General features: G+C 38.5%; 1 protein-coding gene across 5 annotated transcripts in view; it reads left to right on the forward strand.

Moving 5' to 3' along the window:
* Positions 1–6,810: 6,810 nt before the first annotated feature.
* Positions 6,811–13,789, forward strand: part of eya4 (EYA transcriptional coactivator and phosphatase 4) — a 46,545-nt gene continuing 39,566 nt past the window's right edge. For 3 of the 5 annotated variants that reach the window (XM_053240643.1, XM_026945126.3, XM_026945129.3), the window contains exon 1: positions 6,814–7,407. The gene's annotated coding sequence lies outside the window, so the exon portion shown is untranslated. Of the gene's footprint in view, positions 7,408–13,789 lie in introns of all 5 variants that reach the window. The other 2 variants (XM_026945127.3, XM_026945128.3) reach the window with 2 other exon arrangements.

Consider the following 13,789-nt stretch of genomic DNA (forward strand, 5'->3'; position numbering starts at 1 on the left):
ATATATATATATATATAGAGAGAGAGAGAGAGAGAGAGAGAAAGAGATACAGATTTGTGCAAATATACCACTATCTACATATGAACAAGTAACAACCATTACTACCAAAGTAACGACAGATACATAGATAGATAGATAGATAGATAGATAGAGATTTGTGTGCAAATATACACCTCTACCTACATGTGAACAAGTAACTGAGTGCAAAGAAAGGATAAAGGTGCAGCAATGCAAATGTACATGTTTCCCAAACCTTTGGGCAAAATTATTGAATAGATGCATGTAATTTATTATGTTATTGTGCATTGACTGTACCAAAAGGAAGCATCCTAAAGTGTTTTTACATGTTTACATTCAGCTTTCTGGCTGAATCTTGAATAGGGTTCTACAGGGCAAAGTGATTATGTAGGTCCTGTAGATCTTTAACTGTCCAGTTTTGGTGAACCTGTGTCCTTTGCAGCCTCAGATTCCTGTTCTTGGCTGACATGAGTCTAACCAGATGTGGTTGTCTGCTGTGGTAGTCTATCCACCTGAATGTTCGAGATGTTGTGAGATGCTTTTCTGCTCAAGACAGTTGTAATGAGTGGTTATTTGAGTTACTGTAGTCCTCCTGTCAGTTCAAACCACTGTGACCATTCTCATCTGAACTCTCTCATCAACAAGGCATTTCCACACACAGAAATGTCCTCACCTGTTGGTTTCTTTCTTGCACCATTCTGTGTGCAGGTATCCTTTTCTGTGTATTGTATGTGAAAATGCTGGGAGATTTCTGAATTACTCAAACCAGCCCATCTGGCATTAACCACCATGCCACATTCAAGTCTTTTAGAGTCACATTAACTGAAGCTCTTGACCTGTATCTGCATGATTTATATATATATATATATATGGTATTTTTATGACCATCTCTGTAGGTGATTACATTTTGCAGAGCAGTGCAAATGTGAAATGGATGGAGTTTGAAAGAATACATTACTGAGAGGTGTGGTTAGTCATGTTGCTGTGATGCTCAATCAAATCAGCTTTAAAATTTCATTAAACATCATTGATACAAATGATTTGTGTGTAAACAATTAAAAATGAAACTAAAGTAATAAAGTGATGATATGTTGTTATATTACTTTGGCAATATAGCATTACAGGCTCATTAATATTTAAGTGCACTTAACTACTATCTTGATATCTTTTAAGTAATTAAAATTAAGTCTCAACTTTTCAATGAATTTGTCCTCTTCTAGGAGTTTTCATAATTAAACCATTGTCTTTATCTTTATTGACATCTTCATCGCAGACACACACACACACACACACACACACACACACATACTTACACATAAACACTGGTGACAGTACACAAACTCCTGCACTAAGCTAACCTGTAGGTGCTTTCAATAAAAGTTCCATATACCATACAAACGTGCATGCACATGTACACACACCCGTGCTTTCCCTCGTTGCCGATCCTCTGCTTGAGCTATCTGTGTGAGTGTAAGCCTCTCTTGCCTCTCAGTGGGATATTAGCAGGATTTATGAGCTGTTAAATATTTCCTTTGTTCCAGTGGCGGCCTGCTGCTGGAGCGATCAGAGCTCCCGCTGCTCAGACGAGTTCATTAACCCCATCAGAGAGCCGCTCTCCTGAGCCACTGACCGATCCTCTACAACATACACCTCCCCGACACACAAACTACGAGGTGACTGTGTAGGCTGCATGTGTGCGTGTGTGTGTGTGTGTGTGTGTGTGTGTGTGTGTGTGTGCGTGTTTGATTTATGAAATATTGCGTTTTTATAAAAATATCCTCCCTGGATAAATGGAGCACTAGTGGAGTCTGGAGGTGCTTCTGTGGAATGAATTGTGCAGCTTCGTACACTCTGTATATGTGTGTGTGGGTGTGTGTGTGGATGTGATGTAGATGTGTTGCTTTTTTTTTGTCATTTTTTGTCAATTTTTTGTTTCATTGAAAGTTGGGGCTACTTGAGGGCTCTTAGCTTCTTCTACTTAACACTTTTTCTGTAAGGTGAGCTCTCTGTTGTAAGGTTCTAGGTAGAACCTTCGAATCTTCCAGGAGAATGATAAACTGAAGAATCGTTTAGGGTTTTAGATTCAACATTTCCCCCCAACCGTGTAGTTCCAAATAACTGAATAATAAGTTACGACTTCATGTAAGATATGTTATACAAGCTAGAATGTAGAACAAGTATATGCAAAAACTTAGAACCTAGATGTATTCTTCCAAACACACACATGCACTCTTGCTTAAAGGTTCTTTGGATTATTAAACAGTTCTTCACTTTTTAAAGGTGCTCTGTTTGTACCACTTTGTTTGGAAAGCACCGTCAGGTGTCCCCCAGAGGGACAAATCAAAGACATTTGTTGAGTTTACATTTAACTTTTTTAAAAGTTTGAATATAAACCAATATATTTAAGAAACACATCTTTAGAGAACATTATCCAATAAGATCATATATGTTAGTTGGAGACAAAAAGCTCCATGCTACAAATGACCACATTACCATGTTATAATTGTTACATTTAAAATGTTATGATTTTGTTACAATTTACACCACAGCACTGTTGATTTTCGATTCTGATTGGTCAAAAGGTGTTGATAAATTTCTATAACAGTGGCCTTGAGAAGAGTTCCGGATGCAGATCACAGGTTTATGATAATACACTCATTATTACATGTTATCATTTCTGTAGTGACAGATTACACAGGTACTTGTATATAACAAATGCTTCACATAACCTAAGACTAATAATGACAAATGCATTTTAAAAATGTTGTTATTTAACAACGAAAAATGTATAATTGCTGATATGGTGAAGTTTTCTGGATGGAGAATTCTAAAGGAGTCTCTAGAGTCAGCACATTGTAACAGTCAGCGGTAAAGCTGTAACTTTAATTTTCCAACACGAGAAAGTCTTTACAGGACATTGTGGTTTCTTGGTAACATGATGAGCTGCATGAGAGGCTGGTCATGGAAGGATCTGCTCTAATATAATTGATAATAGAAATTAACTTGTTTCATGGCTGTTCCACAACATTAAAGGTATCCATAAATGGATAAAAAGTATGACATGCTGTGAGTGTTGTGGTATAAGAGGAATAAAACAGTAAAGCTGAAAAAATTGTAACTGTATCTCTGTATCATACAATATAAGAGACAATCAGATCCCAACATTTAAACGCAGGACATAGAGGGAAAGGATGTGGTGTGTTTCTAGTTTTCATATTCATAAAATCTTGATTTCCAGTGATTTTTCTGTAGTGATATTTTTGAGGGAATTACTGTCAGGTGCTTTATTTTCAGTATTGGAAAATGACTTCAAACTGAATTTTAGAAGATGTTACAGTAAATCTTCACCCCTTAAACTTTATGAAAGTATGAAACATTCATACAGTAAAATTAGTAAGAAATAAATGTAGTTAGGAAAGGTAAGCAATGTCTGGTACCACTGATGGATCCTGGGAGTTTGTAAGAACTAAACACCCATGGATCATATGTGTCATAATAAATAGAGCATAATTAGAACATAATAAATGATATATATTTCTTGAAATCTGCCTAAACATCACTGTTTGTGATATTTTCCTGATATTTTCTAAATCTGGAGTGTATAACAGTGTCTGTGCATCCGATCTCATCTCAGGCTTTATTGCGCAAAGTTGTAAATGTGCAGGGTAGTGCACTATCGGGGGAGTAGGGGGTAGGGCAGCTGGGACCATGCCAGATGCAGGCCCCACTTACGCCACCACTCGGAGTATTTTTAATTTGTTTGACAGACACTTCTGGTGGCATCTCGTGCTTCTACAGCGTCAGCACAGCAAGCACAGCGCCTGCGTCTATAAATAAGACTCTCTCCCCCCAACTCCACCACCACCACCACCACCACCTCCACCACCACCACCAACACCACCACCAACACCCTGCCCCACCCCAGCGACCACTTGCTCATATATGCACCTTTTCACCCTCCAAGGAACAGCTGTCAAAAATAAATACTCAGCCCCACATCCCGTAATTGCACTGCCTTTATTTTTCCAGTATTCAGAAGAAAAGATAAGACGTGTGTATGAGATATGAGTATATAGTTGATTATGGAAGCGAGGGGTTAGTTTTTTTAATCTATATGAGTAAGGGATGGTGCCAAGTTTTCACAGAGCATACTGTGGAGTAGTTTAGGATCAATGCTACCTCCTGCTATTGCAATACATATAACAGCATGGAGTTTTCATATCTTTAAAGAACGGTGCGTCAATCATCACACATCGTGGTCCGAACAAAGAGGGGTATAAGTTTCTGTATCTCCCTCCCTCGCTCTCTCTTTCTCTCTGCCTCTCTCTCTCCTCCTCCTCCTCCTCCTTACTTACTCTCTCTTTCTTTCTAATGATTACTGGTATATATTTCATGCCAAAGCATGTTAGATGAATATGAACACGTGTTTCTCTCTCTCTCTCTCTCTGTCTCTCTCTCACTTGTTTCTGTTTCCTTGCTCTAAATGACAGTCAAAAGACAAAGAGAAAGACAGAGCATGAGAGTGTGTATGTCTGTGTGTGTGTGTGTGTGTGTGTGTGTGTGTTCTGGTAATTTCTGGTAATTTACGTTGATCAGACATAAGGTGATGTCACTGTCTTACACAAATCATTCCTTGGCAGTCCATTATGTCCGACTTCATATTCTACACTCATCAGAACCCATTACGTGCTCCACCGCAAAAGTGAGCAACAGGTCAATCTGTCCATCATAATTTGATAGAAAATTTAATTTGTGTCGTTCTGTGTGTTGACTAGCAAAGCCTCGCAGCTGTGTGGAAACTGGCAAACGAACAATTCTATATCGGGTTTATCTGATGTGTATGTTCACTTCCTGTTCAGATGCCGTGATAAGACACATGGCCAGTAATTTGCTAATAATAGCCAAAATGTAAAAGCGTGTGTGAGCTAGCCCCGGATCAGCATGTTCAGCAACTTCATCCTGGGTTTCTGCTGCAAATACACAAGGGAACAAAGATCACTGAACACTACAGAATGAAAACTCCTGACAGGTTTTATGTGTCAAAACTTTAAAAACTCAAACCATTTTAAAATCACTTTAAAATCAAGTACATGTATTTGTTTCCTTGTTACCATGTTTGACTTGCTGGACAAGAAATGTGTGTTTCTTCCTCTATCTTGCCCAGTGTTTGTGTTTCCTATACTACCCTGTACTCATTTTAATATTCTTTAATAGTCTTCTTACTATTGCATGTTTATTCAATCTTCTCTAGTCAGCTCAACCCCTTCAGGCAGGTATCCTTTTATATTAGGTAACATTAAATGAAACCTTTTATAATATGTGACAACAAGATTTTATCATGTTGTGAAATATTATCATGCTTATTCAAATTATTACATTTCCTTGTTTTTATAGTATTATTTTAAATGGAAGGTTATTTACATTTATGGCATTTGGCTGATGCCCTTATCCAGAAAGACTTCCGTTTGTCTCATTTATACAACTGAGGGTTAAGGGCCTTGCTCAAGGGCCCAGCAGTGGCAGCTTGGCGGTGCTGGGAGTTGAACTCATGACCGTCCAGTTAGTAGTCCAACGTCTTAACCACTGAGCCACCACAGAAGCAAAAAACCCTTATTAACTATAACTACTTTTAACTATTAAAAGATTCTTATTAAGCTGTTACATTGTTATTAGGGCACTATAGCTTAATGTACTTTCTTACAAAAGGGGTATTTAAACATTGTCTTGGTATTATTGACAGGTTTGTGTCCAGGTTTACATTTTTTGTGGATGTTTTTTCCAACTGTAGCTTCAAATTTGTAGAAATCTTAGGACCCTTAAGAGCTCTGTGGAAACCCTTATAGGTACTATGTAGAACCCTGTAACAGACTGTTTCCCATCAGAAGGGTTACAAGCTAAAAACCCTTAATTATCCAAGGAACCATTAAAAGAACCCTTTTTCTACAAAAGTACATTAAGCTATAGTGTCCTAATAACAATGTGATATCTTAACAAGTACTTTTTTAATGGTTCACTGAATAAATAAGGGTTCTTCACTTTCAAAAAAGAGGGTTCTTTCTGTTAGGAAAAACTCTATCTATGTAGAACCTTTAAGGGACAGTGGAAAAATTCTGCGAGATCCTTTTCCTTTAAAGACTTCCAGGGGTTAAAAAAAAAACAGTTATCACCTGTGATATTTAACAAATCTTTCCATTAGTTGATTTTTTTTTTTTTTTTTGCATACAAAGTCATACATCTGACGTTTCCATGACACGTCTTACAAAAAACTTCATATTTTCTTCTATTACTATGAAGTGCCAAATGTAAAAAAAAAAAAAAAAAAAAAAAAAAAAGAGTACTCTTTTCAATCTGACTATTTTTAGACCATCTGAGGCTTTAGCTGTTAAGATATTTAGTCAGAGATTCAAGTAAAAGAACAATTTTAAGTTTCAGTGTAAATTTTAAGCATAAATCTATATGTGATATATGTAAAGATTAGTGCATGCGACTTCATCCTGTCCCCTACACCATGCATATGTATTAGACTATAATATTTTGCATATTTATGATAATATTCCAGCATGATACTGCACGCTTATTCTCACACCGTGTGCATTAGTGCACACTCCTTCTCACACCCATACTTCACACACGAGCTTCCTTGTGTGTCAGAGAGCTGATGGATTAATCTGAGTTAATCTCGGGTTGCTAAGGAGCCTAACTCATCCCGGTTTGGTTTGCGGGGTAAATAAGGCTCAGTGGATCACTCGGGCCATACTATTAATACGCGCGTGGTGCTGGCATCCCCCGGCCCTGTGCCCCTCTCCGGTCTGGCTTGGCTGCGAGCCAGCAGTTTCTCGGCGCGCGGCAGCTGGGCGCATGCGCGTCGTGAGGCGGCTCGGCTACGTTGCTGCGCGAGAGCTCTTTAGATTTAATAATGAAGTAAAGCCCGCGGAGCGCGAGAGCGCCCGAGCTAACTTTAGAGACATAAACAACAGTAAGCAAAAAGAAAAAAAAAAGGAAAAAAAATACGACAAATACGCGTAAGCCTACGCGCGCAAGGGCCCGCGTGTGCGTTTGTGCGTTTGTGCGTGTGCGCTTGTGCGAGCGGGTTTGAGTATTTGTGTGTAGCTGTTAGGGTTTCTTTCTTTCTTTCCTTCTTTCTTTCTTTCTTCTTTTTGGACAGTTCCGCACCGGTGCGGTAGCTCGGGTGAGTTTGTGGTGAAGTTGTCGTGCAGGAGGTCTCGCGCTGACAGCGGTGCGCGCGCTCTCCGCACAGCCGCCTTTTTGCTCCGCCGCGCTCCCGGTCGCTCGAGCGCGTGAATAGTTTTGGACGAGCATGTGAACGGAGTGAACGGAGACGCACCGTTTGGACCGTTTCAGAGATCTCTGACCTCTCAACTCCGCAGAGTAAGTGCATCAGGGTGTGTGTTTGTTTGTTTGTTTGTCTGTTTGTTTGTTTGCAATTATGTTTTCTTTTTAAATCTTAAATGAATTTATTTTAAAGGGAAAAAAAGTTCAGTAATAATCAGTGGCACGCACTTGGCGCAGTTTATTGAAGTGATCCAGAGCTGGAGGAAACACGTTATAAAAGCAGTCAGGAGATCATAACCTCAGCTGTGACAGCTTAAAAAACTTCTGCTTTTAGCCTGTTTTGTTGTAAGTGGATTTTTGTTGTAAACTCAAACTGCACATTTTTTCCTTTTGTGTTTTTTTCCTCCACAGTGTGCGACAGGCCTTTATGATTTATCTGCACTAGATCTTCATTGTAGGCTTGCACACATTCAGGTGCTTTACAGTGATCACCCATTCCCTCCCGAGCTGATACAGAGTTATCTCTTCATGTAGTGTGAGCAGATCTCACGGTTTTGTTTTTCATCATCAGGACACACTCACATTAGACGCAGTGAGGGCTGCGCACTATTGCGTTTGTTGCGCGTTATTGCGGGAACAGAACTGTGGATATTTTACATGTCTATCAACCAGGCCTCAGTCACCCATTTAACCAGCTACACCAGGTTCTGAGTGTGTTTGGATGAAATGCAGAATTCACACAGCATTCAAATATTAATATAATAACAATAAATAATACACCATCATCAACACACCATCATTCATTTCATATTTATTTATTAAACTACTAATGTGTTTTGGGACAGTTACATCACAGCCATATCACAATTCATATCAAGTCATATCAACAGTAGTCTTAAAATGTTGCAATATATGGTGTTATTATTATTATTATTATTATTATTATTATTATTATTATTATTATCTCTCCATCACACACACACACATGCGCGCGGCTGTGAGATTGCTCTGTCTGTAGGTTATACCGATTCCACTCGTCACGTCCGTTTCCCCACGTGCCGTGTGTGTTTTTGTATTTGATACGAAGCAAACGGCGGAGAAATATCATCCCGACACCGAACCCGCCGCGGTGCCCCGGCAGTGGCGCGCGCTGTTGGCCGTGGGCCGCTTTCTCGCGCGCGCTCTCGGTAGCGACTCTGCCTTTAATGACCCGATAACGGAGACGAGGACCCGCGGATTAGATTACACACACACACACACACACACACGGGACGTGGAGGAGGTGGAGGCCACACTTAGCACGGTATCATACGCTACTTGACCGCACAATTAATCCGAACCCAGAGCAGCAGAAAGCATAACTCACAATAAAACTTAGAGATTATAGTCTCTGAGAAATAACTGTGTGTTTTAAAGTTAATGCATAACGACACACTCTCTGATCACGCATCACAGGTCTAGACCCCTCAGAAGGGCACTTAGTCAAATGATGACGCACTCAGATCTAGTGCCCTTAGCGAATCTGGCACGAGGTCATCATCTTAAACTCTGATGAAATACACTCATTTCAGTTTTCAGCTCTTCTCAGTGTGCCTCCATGCATTCTATCCTTTCATTTTTGCAGAAATGGAGTGCAGATGACAAATTCTGCACTTGTACCAGATGCCTTGCCTTTATTGTTAGATTAATGCAAATGATTATTTATCTAAATAATACACCACAGACATTTTTAAAATTGCAGATTTGTCACTCTTATAGTAAAACACAAAAATCAACAGATTACAGAATGTTAAAAATGTAAGTTAAACATGCAGGAAGGTAATTCAGTGTTATATAGGACTATCCAAAACACATGTTTTTTTAAAGTTTGCTTTACACCACAGTGGTGTTGAATTCTTGAATCTGACTGATCAGAAGGTGTTGATTAATTTTCTATAGCAGCAGCTCTGACAGTAGTGCTAGCAATTCAAATGACAGGTTTATATACATCTTCGTTTCTATAGTAACAGCTCATTCACAGGAACTTGTATGGAGGACACTCCACATAATCTAAGACTGATAACAAATGATTAAATATGTGTTGTTAGTTAATAAAGAACAAGAGATAATTGTTTATATATAGACGGTTATTTAACATTTACGGAAGGAGTCTCCAGTGTCAGCGCTTTGTCACAGTTATTTCTGTTATGGGAAAGTCTTCAGGACAGAGGAGTTTGTGCTTTCTGTTTTCTCAGTAATATGACAAGCTGTTGTTGTTGTTTTTTTTTGTCTTTTTTTACTTGAAGAAAGAGAAAAAGAGAGGCTGGTGAGAGAACGACTATTTATAGCTGCGATAAGTGATAACATGAACTATCTTGTCTCGTGGATGTTCTGCAACATTAAATGTAACTATAAACGGATAAATAACATGACATTGTTCCTTAATAAATAAAAAACTGTTAGTGTTGGCAAATTTCTGAGGTATAAGAGGAATAAAACACTGTGGAACATGCTGTTATTGGGAAATACCACACCACCACGTTGTTCGTTATTTTCCTATAACAGCATTTCCTGAAGTGTTTTATTCCAGTGGCATGAACCTCACTAGCTACAAGTTACCATGGTAACTTCATCAGTCCTATATGCAAAACCATATGGGCTAGCCTACTACCTAGCTAAATATTTTTATTTTTTTATTTATTTACAGGCATATTACCACGCAGCTAGCTGTGCTAATGCCACCTGCAAAAGCCTTGGCTACTACGTGAGGTTAATAAGGCACCATTTTAAATAGGCTAGTTTAACTTTATGTAGTCTAAAATATTTATAGTTCATTGTTTTTAAAGAAATTGAGGGAAAATGTGTTTGAATTAACATGTCAGATAAAGTTTTGTTCCCTAAAGAACCTTTCAGTAGGTGGATCTTTAAACATTGCCATGAAGAACTTGGAAATGATTATTCACTTCATTATGGCACCAACAAAATGCTTAAAAAATAATCCAGCAAAAGTTTCTTCAGGGATGGAAACATGGTTCTCCTCCGGCATTGCTCAAGAGGATGTTTTTTGGTAGCTTTATTTTTAAGAATGTTAAATGGTGGCGAGTTTCGTTCGGTCAGCGATGCCGCCATATTTAGTCTGGGGAATGAAATTAGCACATGCTAACATCATCTATATTTAAAAGATATAGCTAACAGCAGGCTAACTCTCTCTCTGTCTCTCTCTCTCTTTCTCTGTGTGTGTCTGTGTGTGTGTGTGTGTGTGTGTGTGTGTGTGTCTGCATAAACACAGAAAAAAAACAATTTTTCAAGTAAAAGTAAATCGGGAATCACTGTCTGAGTGAGCACAATTTTATGAATAAAATGGATAAAGCAACATTTAGTTAAATGATGTAGCTAACACTTATTCTCTCTCTCTCTCTCTCTCTCTCTCTCTGAATGAGCACAGGAAACAAAATCATGTCAATTCAGATTATAGACCTCCATAGGCAAACCATAATAGACACAATTTTATGAATGAAACTGTTAAATGATGTAGCTAACTATTATGCTAACTCTCTTTCTCTATCTGAACAAACACAGGAAACAAATCCACATTGATACAGTTAGTCTCTCTCTCTCCGATTAAGGATAATAAACACCATTTTATGAATAAAATGGACTTATGAAATAGACTATAGGTTTGTCAGTTGGTTTGAAACGCAGTGTTTGCTATTTTATATACTAGTATTAGGACATAGATTAGCTTTATATGTGCTCCATTTCTTTTTGTTCTCACTGCTTTGAGAAGAAGTGCTTTGTGGTTAGTTATTTTAAAGGGAGGAAAAAGCAAAGCAGGCCAGTCGTCCTGCTGCGGTGTTGAAGCGTGTGGAGAATGGCACACGACTCTGAATGCAAAGACAATAAAGTACGCTTCCATCCACTTTTAAACATGCAGGCGCTGTTCAGTTCTAATCATCCTCCTCATATTAATAAAAACATATTGGCTGAGGAGAAATTTATTCTGTTTATTTCAAAGAGATTTGGATTTGGAGGGTCCGTCTCTGAAGTCCTTGTAGGTTCGGCTGAGTTAAATGCTGAATTAAAAGCTTTTCTAAGCATGTGTGTGTGTGTGTGTGTGTGTGTGTGTGTGTGGGGCAGGACAACGGCCTCTGAGGGCACGGATAACAGTAAAAATCAATGCTGCTCGGCTCCCTCCCCACTGAGCATTAAAGGCTAGAGTTTCAGCACACAGCGACACTGTGCAAATGAAAAATTAAAATGATGTGCCCTTCACCCTGACACACACACACACACATACACACTAACACACTGCAGCGCCAATCTTACCCGCACATACACTCCACTAGGTGCACTTATCAGAAAGATTAAATGATAGTCATTAAAAGCCACTAGATGTGAAAGAGAGGGATGAGTAAACACTCAGCAGAATTCAGAGCACTGAAATCAATATCAGTTTAATCCTGCAAAGCTTTTAAAAAAAGGAATTTTAATTCTTGAGCCCTTCGTTAACAAGTGTGTAGGAAAATTGATACAATATTTACCTATGTATTTTATTCATTTGCCTTACAGTTTTATCCAAAGCAGCTCACGGTTGAGACTGTATACAATCGTATTAGCGTAAAACTGAGCCGATCAAGGTCAATAGTCTTGTTAAAGGACTCTGCAGTAGCTCTCTGGCAGTCCTGGGATTTGAACCCACAACCTTCCGGTTACTTGCTTAGAACCTTAAAGAAATACTCCAGCATTTTCACCTTAATTGCTATCCAATTCAAATAGAAAACCTGCATTATTATATTATATTACATATCAGAAGCCTAAATGCAGTTGTTGAATAACATCAGTATTGAAAACTATTATTCTACAGCACTGTTGAATTTTTGAATCTGATTGCTCAGAAGGTGTTTATTAATTTTCCATAACAGCTCAGCTCTGACAGTAGTTCCGACTGTAATACAAACGATAACAACTCCTTCACAGGGACTTGTACAGTGAGCCCTGCACATAATCTAAGTGTAATAATAAATGGATAAAAACATAAATGGATAAGAAAAACATACCACTGTTGATACGGTGACGCTTTCTGCATGGAGATGTTTATTTAACATTTATGAAAAATGTCTCAGGTGTCAGAGCTTTGTAACTGTCAATAGGAGAGTCCCACCATAGGAGAGTCTTCCGGACAGAGGTGTTTATGCTTTGTGGTTGCTCGTTAGCAACTAACTTTCATTAGTTTTTTGTCTTAATATGTTCAAAAGAAAGGTTGGTGTGGGAATGACTCATAGCGTTCCACAACATTAAAGCATGTGTCCTTCATTAATAAATTAAAGAGTGTAATCAGTGGCAAATTTGCTGTGGTATAAGAGGAATAAAACACTTAAGAACATACTTCAGGAGTGCGCTATTGCTTTTATACAACAAATTTATGAATAAGAAATTAATATTGAATAACTGAAATTTCAGAAACAATACAGCCAAATAATTTGTTTAATTTTGCTCCGTGACCGGAGTTAGATCCCGAAGAAGCCCGTCGGCTAGCTGGCTAGCTAGCTCACAATGACGTGTACATTCCCATTAAAGGTGCTTCCAGTGAAATTGGCTTCCCTTCTTCCTTTTCATCTTCATCTGACGAGCTTTCAAATTTTAAGTCAAAAGTTATATTCATGAAAAATGTATCATTTGGCATGTCTGCTGATGATGTCACTGACTCTACTGTAGTAACGGATTTAGTGGGACTGTTGCTCGAACTGGAATGTTGCATGGCGAACACAGACAAGTGGAGTGATGCAAACAGTGAAACATCCCAGTGCTGTCATATGAAATGTAATCGCTCTTTGAACAGCACACTGTTATATAATAAAGGTTTAAGATTGGACAGGCATGGGAGAATGAACACAGGGGCAATTGAGTAACAAGTCATTCCAGTTACTTATGCTCTCCTGAAGGTTTTATAGTATCCATGCACTATGAAACGTTATGTTGGTAATGCATAACGACGAAGTATTCCCATCTCTGTAAGAATTCGTTCATTCATTCATTCATTCACTTTCAGTAACCACTTCATATAGCATAGCAATTTAGAGTAGCCAGTCCACCTACTGGCATGTTTTGGGAGGAGATTGCAGAGGAAACCCACATGGACATGGGGAGAACGTGTGAAACTCCACACAGACAGTAATGCGAGCTCAGGATCAAACCCTCAAGCTGTGAGACACCATGTCACACAAAGAAGGTTACTTTACAACCACTATGTGATCTCTGTGAACATTTATTAACTGCTCCAACAACTACCCCTAAATTTCCATCTATAAGTGAGTTTAGAGTAAACAGGTTTTCTGGTCTTTTCTGAGTATAGTAAATCAAAATGTTTGTCTGTGGTAATCACACATATATTGAGTTAAAATAGAGGATTTGAAGTTGTTTGTGTGATAAGTCCTGAAACCAGGTGTTAAAATAGACTGGTCTTAAAACCTAAAGTTTATTAACATTAAGCTTAAGTTTA

This window comes from Pangasianodon hypophthalmus, chromosome 16, assembly GCF_027358585.1.
Source record: "Pangasianodon hypophthalmus isolate fPanHyp1 chromosome 16, fPanHyp1.pri, whole genome shotgun sequence".
Lineage (NCBI taxonomy): Eukaryota > Metazoa > Chordata > Actinopteri > Siluriformes > Pangasiidae > Pangasianodon > Pangasianodon hypophthalmus.